This window comes from Carya illinoinensis, chromosome 13 (genome assembly GCF_018687715.1).
Source record: "Carya illinoinensis cultivar Pawnee chromosome 13, C.illinoinensisPawnee_v1, whole genome shotgun sequence".
NCBI lineage: Eukaryota > Viridiplantae > Streptophyta > Magnoliopsida > Fagales > Juglandaceae > Carya > Carya illinoinensis.
This window is the reverse complement of record NC_056764.1, coordinates 3,190,562-3,205,653: the sequence shown is the minus strand read 5'-3', so window position 1 is coordinate 3,205,653 and position 15,092 is coordinate 3,190,562. Positions and strand designations below refer to the sequence as shown.

Below are 15,092 nucleotides of genomic sequence, written 5' to 3'. Positions count from 1 at the left end.
ATAATTTTTTAATATTTCATTTTTTGTCTCAAGTATTGGCGCTTAGACAAGTGTCGGCACACGGTAAATTAAAATAATCTGATTTTGATTTTTAAATTAAGAGTTAAACAATCTTTTTGGAGTAATGATAAAATTATAATGTTAATATTTTTTTATACATATTTATAAATAGCAGCAGGGTGACATATAAATTATGTTAAATTGGGCACGGGTATCACATTGCCCTTTCTAATATATAAATAAAAGCCAATGAAAAGCATGGTTTGCCTAATGCATGACATGCATCAAAATAATTCAGAACTCACTTTAAGAAAAATAAGGATCTATGAGAAGTTATTTATTAAGAAAATGACTATTTGTGATAAGATTAATAGGCTTATTTTAATAAAACCTGTCCTTAGAATTTGTCATATCATCGGTATCTCCAGTCAAGAATATCCTACTTTCTCATGAATCATATACCTTATCGAGTACGGCTACGCTGCATCGACTAACGAAAATATTGTCAGTTCTCTTTTCTCTTTCAGAACAAATCAATTTTTATTAAATTCGTACTTGTTATCAGGCTAGCTATGATTCTCTTGCTTTCTAAATAAACTAATATATATATAAATAATAGTTGATGAATATTAACTTAAAATTAATTATTATTTTTTTAAAAATACGTTACTTCAATTTTATTAATAACCTTAACTTATAAAAAAGAAAAATCGTGATTATAAATTAGAAATCTGGGATTATAAATATTCAAAAAGACAAAAATCCAGACAGTAAAAGTATCTGATAGGGTCCTCGGTCGAGATCCTAGACACCAAGCTGCCGCGCCCCTTCTTGCTCCTCAATGACCGATGTGGGCTGCCACTTGCTTGACCGTGATGGTTATGGGTGGTGTTGGCTGAGTTCGTATGGTTGATCAGTGGCTGATGGTGGGCGAGATTCTAATGACTGGGCGTGCATGCATGCATGTGCAGGAGCTGAATCGTCAAAAACGATTGTGAGTGGGATCAGGTGGTTAAGTGGCTGGCTGACCAAGTCAGGCACACGTGGCTCCTGCTGGTGGGCTGACCCAGTCAGGCACCAGGTGTCTCCTGATGGTGGCTGACCAAGTCAAGCACAGGTGTCACTTTCTTGGGAGGTTGACCGAGTCTCACACATGTGTCTTCTGATGATGAGGCACACGTGGCTAAGGGTGGTTTAAGTAGGTTGGCCGAGTGGGTGATGGCTGAGCGGTTTAAGGGATGGTTGGTTACTCCCCTACTTTGTAAGGAGCGGCTATGGCTAGACAGGTGGCAAGGATTGGGCGAGTGGCTTGGCTGGTGGGTGGTAACTGTCAGCTTGTCCCTGACCTTGCTCCAGATTCGACCAGGGTGGCCTGGTACAGACCAGATGCCTTTCAATGGCAACTCGTGGCTGACTTAAGCGATGCCCCACTCAAACGGTTCAAAATACTCAGCAAGCAAATGCGAATGTAATGCAATAGACACAATCCAAAATGCTGAAATACCTCAACAATGCATTAATCAAAGGAAAACAATGAAATGGATGGGTTACCCTGATTCACGAATTGCACAGGGTGAGCCTTCTCCTTTGGGATTCACGGATTGCACCCAATGGAGCCTAAGTGACAAAGCACCAATGTGTCTATGGGGGCTTACAAGCCAAATTCGTCCAAATGTTCAAAGATAAAACTAAGTGATAGCCTATTGCCTCACTTATACTATAAAGCAACTAAAACGATTACAAAGGGAAAATGGTTTCGGGCCCACGCCTCCTGGTTAAGGCCTCATGCTGTCAGTGGCCCATGGGTGGCCATGATGACTCACAGCATAGGCTTCATGCTTGCACGCGTGGGTCTTCAGATTGGCCTGCCGGGCTAGCCTTGGCTGGTCCATGGTCCTTGCATGTGTGGCCAGGTTATGTGGGCTGGGCACCATTGATGAGTCGCTGGGTTGGACCGTGGTTGGCTTAAGCATGGCAGGCTGCTGCATGGCCCAGGTTAGTGGGGCCTGAGCGTTGGTCTGCATGGCCCAGGCTGTGGTGCCTGGGCATTGGTCAGCAAGACCCTGGCCAAAGCCAGGGTGTTGATCAGCATGGCCCTGGTCAAGATCAGGGCGTTGAGCGGCAAGGCCCTGGCCAAGGCCAGGGCATTGATTGGCAAGGCCCTGGTCAAGGCCAGGGCGTTGAGCGGCATGCCAGCATGCGTGGGCCTGCTGGGCAGCCGCACCGTCAATTCCAAGATGGGTGTGCAAGCGTGCGCTGCGTGGGTGCCTAGGCCATGCATGGGCCTTGTGCCTACGCATGGCCCATGCATGCACGCAGTGCGTGCGCATAGCCCATGCGTGCCCGTTGCGCACGCGCACTAGGCGTGCATGCAGTCTAGCCGTGCGCTGAGTGTGGTGTGACAACCTCGCTTGCGTGCGCGCGCCGACTGTTCGCTGCCTGATGGAGGGTGACCGTGGTCTAGCATTCACTAAGGGCTCGGTCTGTGGGCAATCAAGCGACGCCAACAGTGCTGCTGGCGTGCTGTCCTGGCATGGGCTGGTGCTGGTCAAGGCATGGCCCGTGGCCTCCTGCCTTGGAGTTTTGACAGTATCCTAACCATCAAACTAAATTACATAATGACAACCAGGACAACCAACCGAAAAAAACCCACCTGCAAGAAAGAAGATAGAGCAAGCAAATAATATTAAAAGAAAAAAGAGGCAAGAAGAAGTGTACCTCACTATACGATAGTCGCAAGTAAGGCAGACCATTTCTTTTTCCGGATGTGCAAGTCATGAGCAGGAACTGAATGGTTTTCTTGTGGAATTCCGACTCAGTGCCCTGTTTCTGATTCCAGTGATGGCTAGCCTTCTCCAAGTGAAGTGTCAAAACTTACAGGATAATTGTCCATTCGACAAACACGGTGCAATCATGTCTATTTTCATTGTAGCGACATATGTTCACGTCAAAACATTCTGCATGATACTCAGACCAATTCCAAATACAAACTACCTCCCTCTCATCAAATTTATTTGTCACATGTGGGGTGGTCTGGCCCAAGGTTTACTGCTATTGATTCTCGTTCCTCCCTTTGGATGGTTCATTTTGACTTCATGGGCACTCCAATTCCCTTTTTACACGTCGTCTCATATCAGCAGACCTTTGAGTTTCTTCATCGTACATCCATCGCAGCATTCAGAGTCTTATGTGACTCATTCCAAACTGTTTGTGACTTCCTCAATTTATCCATTCTGATATTCGACATCTTACATGCCTTGTCCCTGCGGAATTCCAATGGACCTGATCATCAAGCGCCACACCTTCAAGAACCTGATAGTTACTCGGTAGATCAGCGAGAAGACAATGACGATGATCCAGTGGCATTTGACAACCTTTTTTGATTACTCCAAATTCATCGATTGAAGGTGACAAAATCCAACCTAATGAATCATCAGCTGGCTCTGTAGCTATAATAAAGCAAGCCAGCTTTGATAAAGAACCAAAACTTTTGTAAGAAAGGCCGCGCGGTAAAGTTCACAATATATATAATGAAAGTATATGCAGTTGTGTGGAATATTTTACGCATCTAATAACAAGGAACGTTTTAGAAGCTTCTTCGTATAAAGTGAAATATATGGATTCGAATAGACAAACATGATAAATTATTTGCATCAAATGCATCCAAATATCCTATTTTTGCATTGAGTTATTATGGAAGCAAATATCCATTTGCATCCAAATACATAAGTGGTTGGGATGATTAATTCCAATCAATTTTGGATTTTTTCAACAGATAAAAATTGATGCAAAAGGTAAGATATTAGCAACTATTTCATCAAACAGATGTTGAAACTTAAAAATAACTAAATAATTGCATCTAACTGTAGATATTTACATCGATTTTTCTTTATTTTTACAATCAAAATTTGTGATGCAAATGACCATATTTCTTGTAGTAGATAATCTGGCCCCCCAAACGAGTCTTTAAACTTCACTTTAATTACAGTAAGTACTTGATTCCTCGCCTCCGACTCATGGCGAACCAAATTAATGCTCTTAATTTTTACGTCCATCAATCTCGAAGGATCAAGGATCCATTTTTTATTGTTTTTGGCCGTTCCAGGGCTATGAGGTCGGCATTCCAAATTTTTTGTCTTCGGCCGAAAGCTCTACGGCCAGTTTAAGTCTGATCATTACGTACTAAATTTTCACGATAATTTGCAAAGGCTAGTGCCATTGACTTATTAACATAGCTAATGTTCCTACAAATACTGTTCTTATTTGTTGTTAATTACAGGTTGCAGATAGTTGACAAATTGCCACTTTTTAATATTGGTTGATGAAATAAAGTTGTAAGAATATACACTTTCATTTTTTTAAAAATTTTCATCTCATCTTATATCATCTAATTATTATAATTTTTTTAAATTTTTATATAAAATAAAATAAAATAAATAATTTAATTTTTTAAAATTTTAATATAAAAATAATATATTTTAATAATATTTTATTCAACTTTAAGTATAATATAACAGATGTGATCATGTCCACTGAACAAATATGGCCGTTTAAAATGTTTTATTTTTGGAAAAATATTACCATTGTCAAAAAAAGAAAAATGCTAGTTTTGCCTCCCCAAAGTGCAGTTCACTTTGCCCCTATTGCAAAAGTATGTTTTTTTTAATAAAAAAATGCTAGTTTGCATCCTTGCCCCTTTGTCTCTAATGTAAAAGTGTGTATTTTTTAATATTTTAAAAACAATTGCACTAATGGTCACTCTGAGGGCACTGGAGTAGCAGCTCTCTTTAAAAATATATATATAAATATTTTAATTATAAAAATTTATATAAAAATAATATTAAATAATTTTATTACATATAGTTAACGGTGATTCATTCATAAAAATTACATAACTTATTTATATAACTATTATATAAAATAATATATTATATATATAACATATATGTTCGATCGGTTTCGATCCAACCAATCCAAAAAAAAAACTACACCACGAAATTGAGTAATAATGCTATTTGTTTGATCTGGTCCGTATCAACCCATTCGATCCAATCGATTTTTCTGATCGGACATAGAGTCTTGCATTCCTAATTGCTAGCCTTCGTTTGATTTTTCACAAGTTTTTTTTTTTTCTTCATTTTTTAGAATTGATTTTAGAGAACCCAAGACAATGGTGATTCCCTTGAGATGATAGAGTTCCCTTGAGATAATAGAGTTTGAAATCGAGTGGTTCTTTTCATGGGTACTGACTTCTGCTTTTTGCTGCCAGGAAGGAAGGTGAAAGCGATCGATAACGGATGAAATTTGTTGATCAAGAAAGACACATCTCTGAACCGGAAGATAGTTAAAGATGGAAACGTTTTCTTTTGCCTTTTATCCTTTTTCTGAGCAACCCACGCAGCAAGGTCTTCATTTTATAGACCAAAAAGAAACTGAGACTTGGGAAAGTATAGGCGAGAGAGATCTGAGAGTAGCGAGTCTGAAGAGGGAGTACAAGTACTGGATCGTGGTCATCGACACATACAAACCCAAGCATCCATCAACGATCTTGTTCCGGTACAATCTTCCCATGGAAGCTAAATCGAGGACTCGCCGGAGTGGAGTTGTCTCCGACGGGGACCATCAGCGGCCATCCCATCAAGTTCTCGGTTGAGGTCATGTGATAGAGCCCCACACTGGTACAGTACATCACTACCTTAGCTTTAGCTTTTTTAATAATAATTCTTAAGCTTCTGTTTGGTTGACGAGAAACTGAAATCCCACTAAAGTACTAAACTGCTCCGTTCTGAAGCACAATTAAAAGCATTAAAAGAACAGTAAAATCTTTATTGAAAAAAACAAACGGGAAAATCAAAGAAGTAAACCATATTTATTTTCATCAACAAAGATCCTTGGGAAAGTATGTATCACGGCGTGAAGTTATAGTAGCACCAAAATGCTTTTTTTTTCTCCAACATTATGCATCTTTATGGAAGAGTATAGTCCCACGTAGACTTCCACCTTCTGCTGCTTGCACTTCCATCTGCAAAATACTGGGTCAAACCAAAGCAGGGTGTTTCCATAGCCTAAACCAATTGGGGCCAGGGAAGTACTAAACTGGAAATTAGAGAGAGGACGTGGAGTGTAATAATGGGGAAGTGTGTGAAACAGAGGGCATTCGATGCGGGCATGTCTGTATTTGTTACGAGAGTAAATTTATATATTAGGTAAGTTGTGAACACGGAATCATACAACAGTTGGAGTGTCATTATTCTTATTTTATCACCTTTCATAAACATTCAAATCAACAAAAAAAAAAAAAAAATCAATGAACATTCCTTAAAGACCCAGAACTTTAGTTAGAGATCAACAAGGCTTGGTCTTAAAGAAGAGAAAGAAAAAAGTGAAAAAAAAAAAAAGTGAAAAGAAACAAAAGTGTCATATGATTAGAAGCTGACCTCTAATGGCGATCAGAGAAATTCTAGCTTTAGCATCCTTCATGGGTAGGATCCCACAATTCAAATTCTACACCATCGTTGTGGGATATCCATTAAATTAAACAAACAAAATATCCCCTCCACTACAGTTAATGAGCCCAGAATCCAAATTTTATAACCAAATGATTGGGTGTTTTGGGAGATCAGCATCCGGATGCCTATAACGTCCCATTCTCTAAATTTTAGTAAAATTTTTAACTTTTTAATAAAAACTCATCTCCATTTGTTTTTATCCTCAGAGTGAGAATGATCCTCCACGTGTATGATGTAATCCTTCTCGAACAATTGTCCAAGGCTGACAACATTGCTTTTATGTTTGGCACATAATCAACATTGGAGATTTTTATTTTCACCATCCTTTTGATAAATTTTTATCTTCCCTTTGCCTTCATCTGAGAGTTTGGATGAGTCTCCAGGTTTACATTTCCACGAACTCCTTCTATGAGTTCTACAAATAGATCTTTCTTCCTAGATATGTGATTGCTTGCACCAGAATTAAGGTACCAAACCTCACATTGTGAACTTGAATCATCATGAGTAAGAAGTAGGGTGGTGTCACTACCAGCGTCATTTGTTGCGTCTGCAACATTGGCTTGTTCGTTGTCTTATTGCCAACAATGCGAGGCACAGTGTCCAAACTTATTGCAATTATAGCATTGGATGTTCTTGGTGTTTTCATGTCCATGTGTGGACCTTCCTCTTCCTCAATTACCTCCTCTTTCCCGGCCTCTTGAACTTCTATTTTCTTGTTGACTTCAGTCTGGTCATTGGTGACTTCCACTCTGCCTCGACCTCGGTTGGGGCTGGATTTCCCTCGATCATTTAGAATAATTTTTTACTCTATCGCTTATTCTAACATGTTAGAAATAGCAGTATTTTGAATCATTTGCTCATGTACTTGGAGAGACCTATCAATTCCTCAATTGTAAGCTTCTCCAAATTCTTAGACTTTTCCATAGCTACAACTACATGTTCAAATTTAGGAGGGAGGGATCAAAGGATTTTTTCGATGAATTGGATGTCATCAATCTTTTCATTGTTTCTTTTAAAACCATTCACGATCACCAACGTAGTTAGGGCCAAGTAACTCAATTGTAGAAGATATGAATTCTTGAATACCTTTCCTTGACCCATATTCAAATGACTTCAAGCATGCCGCACCCGTTTGCGAATAAACCAGGACATTCGCACGATAGATATAATTTTCATTGAACCCATAATCTGGCCAAATGTTGACCATCAAGGTACAACCTGCTTGAATTGAATCTTTAGTAAAATTTTAAAGATATTCTGTAGCTTCTATTTCGACAATTAACATCGATTGCTCCTTGAAAGTAGCGGTACTTGGTGGTTAATAACCGGACCCGTATTCAACAAATACTATTCACAAAGTACGCAGAAGATGGGAGACACAAGACCTGAGAATGAATGCCAAATGAGAAGAGCAATTTAGCCAATGAGCTTTGCCACTCATAAGTCCCACACACCACATACCTCACTTCTATATTTTTAAATTAATTTTGGATTTATTCTTTTTAGACTAATTAAATTTTTCTACTCATTATCTATATACCAAATATTTGGTAAAAGAAAAAAAATTAAAAAAATTAAAAAAAATGTGTGGTGTGTGGTGTATGGGTTTATGTTTAGAATTTTTCTTAGCGAATTGTTTATACAGCACTTGACTCTTAGAGCCAATGCCAATGCATTTTCAAATTTTGCCTATGATTGAAGTTGTTTGCATTAGAGTACTCAAAACTCCTCAGCTTCACTTTTGAGATACAGTAACTCCAAACTCTTATCAGTTTGGTGAGTTACTATTCATAGCCAAAAGGAATTTTTTATTCTAAAATTTTTTCTACTCTCTCTCTCCCTCTCCCCGAATTTGATTATATATATGTAGATGTGGTTTGTGTTGTATATAATTAGGTTGAAAAATAATAGTTGGAAAACAATAAGTTAATTAAAAGCTAAATGTTTTTATTAACATATAGTTAGTATAATTGTAAAATATGAAAAAGAAATAAAAAATATTACTATTAAAAAATAATATTATATTATTATTTTGACTAATTTAAGGTGGAGTTATATCTTGAATAGTTTTAGTTTTATATAAAATATGTACTTTTAACTAAATTTTGAAGGTGACTTTAACTAAACCAATGCAAATGCTGTTAACGTTAATATTATTTTTATCATCAAATCACCATCATTTTTTGTACATAAATTTGGCTTTTGAGTTTTGCTAGGTACAAGCAGGTTCGTGCACTAATTTGCATACCGATAATCTTTTTTATTTAAAATCAAAAATAAAAAAAAAATTGAGAGAAGAAGAAAATCTCATATCTGATGAAAATTATTTCTATCTTTAATTCATATCGTTTTGTTAAACATATATCTTACATATCAATATCAGCACGTTAATTGATGCACAAACTTTACTTACAAGAAGATTTTTCCTTGGCGTTTGGGACACCAGAACTCAACTTTTATCCTCAGCTTGCCTATCGATCTTATTGGGAGCGTCGAGTACTTCTTGCACTGCTAACTGAGTATCTAGCTTGTAGCACTTGTTCACAAACTTTAACATCGTGGGCCGTACGGCCAAACAAATGCCATTTAGGCGTAGTTTATTTTTATAATCATACTTATATTATTTTATCTTATTTAATTTTTATATATATTTTTAAAAATTTTCACATAAAATAAAATAAATAATTTAATTTTCTTAAATCTCAAAATAAAAATAATATTAAAAAAATATATTTTAACTGTATTTTATTTAATTTTTATTTCAATTTATCACATCTTATTTGCAAAAATCCAACGAGAATTAATCTTAAAAATTCCTCTCACAAATTGACCATGACAAGATTTACCGGACAAAGGATAATTTTTTAAACGGATATTTTTTGTCTAATCATGTTTAACTTTTATCCTATATTAAATATTCACATAAAAATAAATCAATTATCATGAACAAGATAGAGAACTAATCATCTCTTGATTGTCGATACACCTTAGCTGCCGCAGGCCAGCAAACACTCAAAACGGTTGAAAAAAGAAAACATAAGATTTATCATCATATATATATATATATATATATATATGAGAAATGATATTTGCAGTCGTGATTGTGCAAGCAGCGTGCAGTCGCTTTAAAAAAAATGAATTAATATAGGACCCACATGAAAAAAAAACTAACTTTTTAATTATGAACTCTATTTTATTTCAAAATGATTGCGTGGCGTTTGTAATTTCACGACTGTATGTAGCATTGCCGTATATTTTTATATATATATAATATGGGACTAGTTCACGAAGGGCTTTGATCATCCTGTTGATGGGGCTACGATAAAGGCTTAACATTTTTGTTTGGTTAGGCCTTCAGTTGGCTGGACTCATAACATCGCTGATTAAGCCCTTGGTAAGGACGCTATACGTATTAATATTTGAGTAATATTATATATAATTGTAGAGGATATAAATATTTTATAATTATTTTAAAAAAGAGTGAGATTTATTATTAAAAAAATAATTTTTTATGTAAATATTATATTTATTCATTTTTAAAAAAATAAATATATAATATTTACATACTAATAACTGTAACTATCATTCCTCTTAATGTTTTTCCTATTAATGGCACGAGCGCATTAATATTTTTAACACCGAATGGCAAGCCAGCTCATTGATTTTTACACTTTTTAATATAGATATATATTATGTTATATGCACGTTAATGCCATTAATGCTTTTAATACTCAATGTGAACGTGGCGCTGGGGGTTGGATTTCTCTCATTTCACTCCTAGGTAGTCTAGGGGTGCTTTACGGTACGGGATAGCCCTCTCCGTACCCAGCCTCGCATGAGGCCGAGGGTTAAAACCTCACCGCGACCCTCCGCTCCTGCATCCTAGGGCCAGGAGGTGAGTTGAAACCTCATCCTGCTATGCCACTTGCTCAACTTAATGATCCGTAAGATTTATAAATTATTTTTAAGTTTAAATTTTTTTTAGACTCAAATTATAACATAATTTAAATTATAAATTAAAATTTATATATTAAAAAAGAATATAAACTCATTAGAATTTCTTGTAGATTACCTTGACTTCCTAGATCAACCTTTATATAGGAGGCCCTAGGAGGCTAAGACAATACAACAGTCATATTTAAATAATATGGGACTTATTGTGATAGCTCGCCAGCCCTTCCATGTGGGGGCATGCCGTCCACCCCTACTAGCCACAAGCCACCTCTCTTTCCTCATCATCTCTCCACTCTATTTTTTGAGTTTCCTCCCCTATCCATAAGATTTTTATTACTTAAGGTTAATTTAAGTGAGATGAGATGAGAATTTTATGAATAGTAATAAGATAGTTTGTCAATATTAGTGAGATTGTTTGAATTGAGTATTTTTTGAGTTTTTGAAAATGAGAGAAAAATGGTTGAATAAAAAATATTATAAAGTTAAAATATTGTAAAAAAAATAGTTTTATAATATTATTTTTATTTGAAGATTTGAAAATGCTGGAATTGTCTTTTATTTTTTATTTGAAAATTTAAAAATATTGTAATAATTAGTTACAAAATTTTATATTTAAATTATATTTGAGAATAATTTAAAAGAAAATAAAATGAAATCATATAAAAATTTTGTGTCTCATATGATGCCACAAACCTACCCTTTGTGCCAGTGACGCTGACCCACCATCCTTGACTCCTCTCTCCTTTCTCTTTTCTTTCTGTTCCATTATTTTTCTCCTCCTTTAAATTGGTATAGATGAGACAAATTCTCTTTCATAATTTTGTTATCGTGGGCAACGGCGGGCGGCTGCGATCGTGGGTGACACTTTGAGTTCGTGGTGCCTTGTCGAGTCTTCGAGTTTAATGACCAACAGCTGCGACCATGAGCCAACGGACCTCGACACTTTTTAATACATACATACATATATATATATATATATATATAAATATAATTCTCTATATCATATGCGTATCAATACTTTTAATGCTTTTAATACTCAATGGCAAGCTTATTAGATCGGTTGACGGAGGGCTATGATCTATAGGCTTGACTTTTTTGTTTGGTTAGGCACCAACTTGGAAGGTTCGTGAACGTCGCTGTTTTAGCCTTTGATAAGGATGAAGTCTCGAATCGAATGCTTTTAATACAGTCATATCTATATATGTATATATATATATATAATTAGAATTACCGAACCATTGCTTATTAAGTAATAGAAGGCGACTAACACGGGACAAAGATTCCCCTATTAATTATATATATATATATATATTTATATATATTATATATCATAGTATCATACTCGTTTTGGATAACAGAATTACCGAATCATCGATTATTAAGTAATAGAAGACGATTAACACGTGATAAAGATTCACGCATTAATTATTTTTGCGTATATATATGTACGCATCAATTTAGCCTAATAAAAGATCATAAAGTTGCATTAATTTCTTGTATATTTATTTAAATATCGGCAAGAAATTAACGCAAATGATAGCAACGCTTTTGCGTGTCCCTCATTTGGACGCAGCTATGACCACCACTGCACTGAAATTTTCAGGCTCGTATTAAAATCTAAATTCAAGAAAAAGGGAGTAGCTCGAGGTGTAAAAAAAATTCGGTGAATCGGTAAACTGGATAGGATCAGACTGAACCGGTGGGTTTGGTTTTGTTACCGAGTTTACTTCAGTCTAGTATCAATTTTATTTTGGTTAAAATTGGTTTGGTTCTGATTTTTCTTTTTTATATATATTTTAATTTTTTATATTGTATATAATTTATATATAATATATAATTATATATAAAATAGTTTTGTATTATATAATAAATTACTAATTAATATAATATTAAATTTTAAAATCTTATATTACTATAGTTTATTATATTAATAGTTATACAAATACAATATCACTATATATTATAATATATCACTATACTATTATAGTCTATAATACAATTATAATATATATAATATATAGTATATTAAAACCGAAAAATCGAACCGAACCAAACTGGAAATCAGAGTACTAGTTTAAGAGAGTAATCAATGCGTAATCGATTTTAAAAAATACAAGACTAGTACATATCGATTCGATTTTAAGCTTTCTCCAAAACTGGACTGGTTACATCCTAAGAGTAGCCATTTAACTCGCCCCGTCTCTTAGAAGAGGGGAATGTCTTGCCCTTTCAAAAAGTTGCCGCCTTCCTCCACAAACTCACCAGTCCGAATACATTAACCATGACCACCATCACATCAGCTTCATCTAATCCTCCTCCGCATCAAAGATTCAAAATCTCAACCGCTTCCACTTTTACTACTTAATTTTTCAGTTCCTTTCGTCTATTTATCTCAAAGGATTAAGTTAATACAAAAATATATATTTATATTTCAATATATACTTATCAACTGGCATAATAAGTGGATCTAATATGTAAAATATTTAGTTAATTGAGAAAGAATATAGAGTTAAATTTCAAATTCAGGAATTCTGTTATAATATATAGCGCGAAATTATTATTTATCTCAAAATTTAAGCTAAATATAACATTTTGTTCCAATGCTAGCTTACATATATGCATGTCGTCCAAATGTCTTTCAATACCTTTTAATCCTGTCTTATGTGTTCTCAAATCTAAGTGACTCAAGTCCACTTATCATCATTTGCAATATATTTTCTCATGATAAGGGTACACTTTTTTTATACTTGTATTTTCATGTTTCCGCATGTTTGCTAACACGATTATAGCGATGAACCTTTTTTATTTTTTGAAAAATAAAGGAATAATTATATTTTGTTTTGTTTTGTTTTCGTAAGAACGTGAGAAAGTATCTCCTTTTGTTAATATCACTACTGATGAAGGTGGTGCTTCTTTTGAAGCGATCTCTGGGTCTGACCAAAAAAAAAAAAAAGGTGTTTCCACGATTTTTGCCTATATGAGGCCAATGTTATGTCAGTATGGGAAGGCATTCCAATAAGAAAAGGTTTGCTTTGGCTGATAGAGGAATTGCCTTAATTAGAAATAATATTTACAATTTATAGTATGTAAGTATCCCATATGACTCTTTTAGAAAAATGTAGATAAATTTGAAATTTATATGAAAAAATCATTTCTTTTATACACCCTCATTTTTTTTTTTCTCAAAATGAATATACGAGACTTACATATCTTAAAATTATATTTAGCGTTATCCTGATACGCGGTGTTGTTGGACAAATATGTTTCTTAGGAAAGGAAAATATAATGCAAACTTAATGCTCCACGTTCCAAACCGACATTAGCTCATCACTATAAATAGCCAATCAGAAATGGATTAATCTCCATCCCAGTTTAATTGAGACACAACACAGAGAGACAACACAGGAGCAAATGGATAGCAGGAGCAACCCCGACAATCCGAGGTACGTTATTACTCCACAAGGCTTGAAAAAAAAAAAAAATGAAAACAACACCACCCATCTTTTCATGTAAGTTCTTGACTTTTGCTACTACAAGCTGCATGTATATCTGAGGTACGTTGTACTCCACAAGGACTGAAAAAAGAAAAACTAAAACAACTCCACTGGCCATCTTTTCATGTAAATTCTTGACCTTCTCTAATATTACAAGCTCCATGTATATCTGAGGTACGTTAGTACTCCACATGAAGGCTTGAAATTTTGAAAGAAGAAAACCTAAAACCACACCACCGGCCATCTTTTCATGTAAATTCTTGAGGTACGTTAGTACTCCACAAGGCTTGAAAAAAGAAAACCTAAAACGACACCACCGGCCATCTTTTCATGTAAATTCTTGACCTTCTCTATTACAAGCTCCATGTATATCTGAGCTACGTTAGTACTCCACATGAAGGCTTGAAATTTTGAAAAAAGAAAACCTAAAACGACACCACCGGCCATTTTTTCATGTAAATTCTTGACCTTCTCTATTACAAGCTCCATGTATATCTGAGGTACATTAGTATTCCACATGAAGGCTTGAAATTTTGAAAAAAGAAAACCTAAAACAACACCACCGGCCATCTTTTCATGTAAATTCTTGAGGTACGTTAGTACTCCACAAGGCTTGAAAAAAGAAAAAAAAGAAAAACTAAAACAACACCACCCATCTTTTCATGTAAATTCTTGACTTCTTCTATTACAGGCTGTGCATGTATATCTGAGGTACGTTAGTACTCCACAAGGCTTGAAAAAGGAAGAACTAAAACAACACCACCCATCTTTTCATGTAAATTCTTGACTTTTTCTATCACAAGCTGCATGTATGGAGAGGGGGCTATGGACCTCCAAGGGTTGGTTTCACTCGTGGGCTGACCAAACTTGACGACCACATAATATCTGCTTGATTTAAAAGTTGAAACCTGGATATTAATGAGCCTGTATTTGTAATATTATTATTATTATTATTATTATCATCAGCATCTCTTTTACTCATTTCATTTTAAATAAGATTTATTCAATTTTTCATTTTACTCTTTCATTTGTTTTGTAGTGCAAGAGAGCAAAATGAGATTGGTTATGATGATTACATTGCCATATTCATAAAAGTTATCGACAAGCTGATTGACGTGCAGATTAAGTTTCTACC

General features: G+C 35.1%; 1 long non-coding RNA gene across 2 annotated transcripts; it reads left to right on the top strand.

Annotated features, from left to right (window-relative positions):
- The first annotated feature begins 4,962 nt into the window (after positions 1-4,962).
- Positions 4,963-8,328, top strand: LOC122291496. 2 transcript variants are annotated; one of them, XR_006236652.1, is made up of 2 exons: positions 4,963-5,027; positions 5,270-8,328. It is a non-coding gene; the product is annotated as an uncharacterized LOC122291496 (long non-coding RNA). The 2 variants fall into 2 exon arrangements; XR_006236651.1 differs by having other exon boundaries at positions 4,981-5,173; positions 5,270-6,218.
- The last annotated feature ends 6,764 nt before the right edge of the window (positions 8,329-15,092 follow it).